This window comes from Dinoponera quadriceps, unplaced genomic scaffold, assembly GCF_001313825.1.
Source record: "Dinoponera quadriceps isolate SergipeBrazil2010 unplaced genomic scaffold, ASM131382v1 scaffold809, whole genome shotgun sequence".
In the NCBI taxonomy this organism is placed as follows: domain Eukaryota; kingdom Metazoa; phylum Arthropoda; class Insecta; order Hymenoptera; family Formicidae; genus Dinoponera; species Dinoponera quadriceps.
The window spans coordinates 58,399-64,153 of NW_014554917.1; positions in this window are offsets into that span (position 1 = coordinate 58,399).

The following is a 5,755-nucleotide window of genomic DNA, read 5'->3' on the forward strand; positions in this document are numbered from 1 at the left end:
AGTGCTATTTATCTCTCATGTAGATAAATTAAAAGCAAAATCATCATCTCATCTCAGATGAATTTTTCGGATTTCCATCTTATCTTCATCTAGATAAATCTGAAATCATCTAAGGCAAACACTGATCATAGATCATCTTTCACTTGATATTATCACAGTCATATTAATTCTCATATGTATATGTGCGTTAGTGTTTTGTATTAATTGACCAACCAGAACCATGTTCTGCGTACTATTCACCAAAGTTGATCCGTCAGAATTATAAGTCTCTATTTTTATTTTATATTTATATAACATTTTTGATAATATCATTCTAATCTTCAATCCTACTTCTCTTCATAAACACACATATATACTACAACTTAATTATTATTTTTCTTATATTATATAATGTTGTTATTCTCGCCATATCGATATGTTAAATATTCTCGTTACGTCAGATTCGATAGTATTATATTAAGTTACAAAGATTACTTTTACTTTTGATCTTTATCTTTTATTTGTATTATTCCGATAACGCTATTTTTTAATAACGCCTTTCAATTACTTCAATCAGAAATCTCCTTTCAACACTCTCATATGGTCCTATGGTAAAGAAATTAAGTTTTTTTACCTAAATAAAGGACCACCAAATGGGCGATTCCGGGACCTTGACCTGTTTTCCAGACCTGCAAATACGTTTGGACTTCGCGAATGCGCGAGTATGCAATGTTCATTGCGCATCTCCTTCCAGGGCGTAACACAATAAACATAGAAAGAAATTTAAAACTTCTTTGATAACAGTGGGATTTTGATTAGAATTAGTCAGAATGGTTTCTTGATTACAGTAATAAAAATCCGACTTTTCGTTGTATTTCATTTTTTAAAGGGGTAAAATTATTTCTAAAAAAATTTTGCTGAATTTCTCAAAAACGGATACAGATATGAAAAAATATTTGCCAGGTTGCTGCTACAAGAACATGCGTAAAAGAGTGAGAGCGCGCGAAAGCAATAAGATATTTATCACTTCTGCAACATAACTCACTCAACAATTGCAATAATCACAAATTAATTGTTCCATATTTTACTATTAAATCTGATTTGCCAGGTTGGTATCACCCGATTTCTGTCGGCCAATCAGACTATTTCTTTGTCGCGTATTAAATCAAGTGATGAATAAATAATGTGTGTATATAATGTTGTGTATATAATATTGTGTAAATATTTGTAATTTCATTAAAAATTAACATTTACAATTTAGATAGTTAAGTAAAGTTATGGGAAAATATTATTTTTCAGTAAACAATAGACTTCTTGAGTCAAAATTGAACCTATTTTGCTATCATAGCTCCTACTGTATTGTAGGACATTGATTAAGGACATCTACATTACTAGTAAGCAATAATAACTAAAAAGCGTCTATATGGGAAGTAAGCAGTATTAAGTAAGGAGTAGAATATTGGTAGGTAGTAAGGCAATAGGAAATATAGAAAATGGGAATGATCCATTTCGCTTACGCCTGATATTACGCTTAATTTCACCGAAAATCTCTCTTACTCCCTACTCCGCAATCTTACTATCTCCAATGTAGACGATCCTTTAGTGGTTTAATATATGGCAAAATGACGCGAGTAGTAACATAGTGTATTACATGCCAAATGTATAAAGCTACTGTTTTCGAAACAATTGCCACGTCAATTATGAAAGATCGCCACAGTTATGAAAGATTGCATCATGATTATTTTAATGATTCATTTCACGCCAGCGGTATCTTTCTTGTTGCATAGGACGTAAATAGTCATGAGGTTACGATAAAACTTCGTAACAGCGACATTACATCTCACCAAGGCCGAGCCAGCGCAGAAAATTTTCTGTTCTTAAAAGAAAACCGATAACGGATTCTCGTTTATTCATATCTCAACCGAGCTGGCCGATGCTATTTGTAGCGCCATGACGCAAGGAAAATATATCGTATTCTTTTTGCGTATTAACAAACAAAATAACCAAATTAAATGTTTCATAAGATAAGACATGACCGAGAAAGAAGAAATAGCATCATTCCTGTATTCGCGCTGCGAGATAGCGTACAATTCCAAATTTAGCGTAATGTAATTTATACATTACTGAAAAGTTCTGATGCAAGAAAATCGTAAATTCTGGTGTCACTCATATTTCGCGAACAGAAGAGTAATATACAACCCCCCCCCCCCCNCGTTGAAAGAAAACGCATCGCTATTGTATGATGTATTAAACTGGCTCATTGTGAATGACAGAAGAGTATACGTTACTAGTTGCTTCTTTTTACCATTATTACCACTAGTAAACCACCTTACTTCACTTGCCATTTCCAGCTTTCTAACAGTTGAATCTTATCGTGCAATTCTAATTTCCATTTCTGTAAATAGCTGCAATACTGCGGCGTAGAACCGATGCAATACTTTTTCTAACATACTGCCATTTATTTTCTGGAATTCATCTCCATTAAATATCAGAAATATTGATTCATTATCCGTTTTCAGAAACAAACTCTTCTGTCGGCTATATATATGTTTGTGATTGAAAAAAGAAACGTTTATGTCTAATCTATTATAATAATCTATGTTAACCAGAAACAGGGGAAACTTTTCTTCCCTTTTCCTTTTTTCTGTACATTCTATTGACGATATTATTGTATACTCTATTCACGATATTATTCTTACAAGTAATGTTCTTAAAAAGCGCGCTATTAGAATGTACTTTCTAAATTTCTTGAAGTGGAAATGTTCAAGTGCAAGGAAATGCTACATCGCATATTCTACGATATAGAGTGTAAGAATTCTCTCGATAAGGGTAAAAAATCACTCTAAGTGGGGTGATTTGGCTACTATATTTTATATCTATTTTTCTATCTATTTTTCAAGTGAAATTTTACTCCTTAAGAGTGATAAATCATTCCAACTCGAGTAATTTGGAAGTCATTCCATTTTTCGAGCGGATTTTTATTTCACGACACACGGTGAAAATATGAACTCTATAAAAATAAAAAGTCAATTTAAATCGAGTGACTAAAGGCCAATTTTACAACTTTCAACTAAGTTAAGCGACCGTTTAAGTGTCAAGCGTGATTTCTGGTCAATTCTGCTTAACGACAAATGCGATTGGTCAATTCAAATGGAATAAGCAGCAAATTAAATTAACCAGAGATTGTGAAACTAGTTCTTAGCTGTCGTTCCAATTTTTAAGCAAGATTTTATTCTATAAGAGCGAAAAGTCACTCCAAGTAGAGTGATTTAGTAATCATTCCATTTTTCGAGTGGAATTTTCTTCCATGACACAAAGCAAAAGAATTCATTATATAAAAATAAAAAAATCACCTCAATTATAGAACAACTTGACTGTCGTTCTATTTTTCGAGTGAGATTTCACTCAGAAATTTAAGGAGTAAATAAACGCTTTATCTATATACTTATTTACTTCCAGAACGTTACACCGAAAAACGTTGTATTAGGTTGGTGCGTATGAAATGTCGCATTCTCTTTACATGCGGACGTTTTCCTCCCTGTTTTCGTTATACTTTTGTATTTGGCATAACCTCATTCATACTCGTATTGTCCATTGCCAGAGACTCATTTCAACAAAATAGGTTTTCTCGAAGGTCTTCCCTTTTTTATTTCTTTTGAGTTTATTACCGATATGAATTCTGCCGACATTCGCGTCATTTTCTTATATGAGTACAAACTTGGTAATAGTGCTGCAAAAGCTGCACGCAACATAAACCAAGCGTTTGGGGAGAATACGGTTAACAATCGGAAAGTGCAGCGTTGGTTCGAAAAATTTCGGACTGGCGATTTTTCACTGCAAAATGAGCCGCGCGGAAGACCCAAAACGTCTGTGAATAATGATGACCTGAAGGCTCTAGTGGAAGCGGATCCAGCCGTATCCACGAGGGAACTTGCTATCAGGATGAAAGTTGACCATACAACGATATTGAGACACCAAATTGTACTCCCATCGCTTGTGAATCGGCATGGCCCGCTACTGCTCCATGACAACGCTCGGCCGCACACATCGCACAAAACAATTGCGAAACTGAACGAACTGGAATATGAAGTTTTGCAGCATCCACCATATTCACCGGATCTCTCGCCGACCGATTTTCATTTTTTCAAGCATTTAGAGCTGTTTTTAAGAGGCAAACACCATGAAAATGAAGACAGTCTAAAAAACTCGATATCAGAGTTTATTAATTCTAAAGACCAAAATTTTTTTAAGACAGGCATCTACGCTTTAAAATCTCGTTGGGAGAAGTGTATTGAAGCGAATGGAGCATACTTTGATTGAATAAACAGCTTTTGAAGAAAGATATACAGTTTTATACAATCACTTAAGAATCCGACATTTCATATGCACCAACCTAATACAAGCTCTTACATTTATAATGATTCCCGATAAAGTTTGTTAATATATATTTCTTGTTGTATCAGCGGTTCGCAACAACCAAATAATCGCACTCCTTAATGGCCATTGCGCTCTAATCTCGTTCGTACAAGTTGATCCGATACGAAGGAAATTCTCGACCCTCGAAACCTCTAATACACTGATAAATGTTGCTCCGCCGGCAAGTTTAGAGTAGCACAGTTTCCAAGACCCGCGATCGGACTCAGACGGAATGCTCCTCGCTGAGAACTCGGCTGTCCATAGGCTTCCTCGAAGGCGTACATATTCAGGCCTCGTGCACGAAACATGTTCATCTGTGGCGATGGTGGTGGTGGTGGTGGTGATATACGTTCGTCGGCTCTCATTCATGGTGAACGCGAAATATGTCCGGTACTACTTTAGCAGTATTGTAAATTTGTAACCTGATAGGTAGAGAGTTGCAGCGAGTAGGGCCGTGAATTTGGGACGTGGAGGTTTCTTTCGCGAAGGCTCTCGGCCTTGGGGATATGTGTCGTAAATATTCATTTCCCAGTGCACGTTGTCGTGCAGCGAAAAAATACAGACAGAAAAAGAGGAGAGAGAGAGAGAGAGAGAGAGAGAGAGAGAGAGAGAGAGAGAGANACGTGAACGAGGGCGGACTAGAGTGGGCGCGTGGATACAGGGCACGGGAGAGAGAAAGATCGATGACACACAACCGTAAAAAAGACTGTAAAATTGCGCAACCGACGCTAGCGACATTTTCTGCGATTCGGCGGAAAATTCTTGAACGCTCGATTGCTGTGAGACTCTTTCGTTCAGGCAACTCCAGGATATGTTAGATATTAGATTCTACTTATGCGACATGAGAGTAGTTTGAGACTCGTTATACAGACGAAAATAATTACTGCAGCTGAATCTCGAAATATGACGCGAGTTGACCGATTAGCTAAATATACCTCTGTATACTCGCTGTAACTGTCCTTATTCGATAACATCAGAAACGAGGAAACGCATGCCAAATATTCTTGCAGCATTTATTCAAATAATAAGATATATTCACAAAATAATATTTGTGATCGATTTAGCACATTAGTAAAATGTTCCGAACACTTTTCTTTTGCTTTAACAATTAATGTATAATTGTAAAATTAACATTGACAAATCATGAGAAAAAAATTTAAAAAGGAAAGTTGCATATCGTGTTAATTTTATAATTATTTATCGATTGTCAGAGCAAAAGTTCGGAATATTTTACTGGTGTGCTGAATCGATTACAAATGTTATTTTGTGCATATATCTTTTTATTTGAACGTATACCGCAAGAATTCTCGGCATGTGTTTCCTCGCTTCTGACGTCATCAAAGAAGAATAGTTGCAGCGA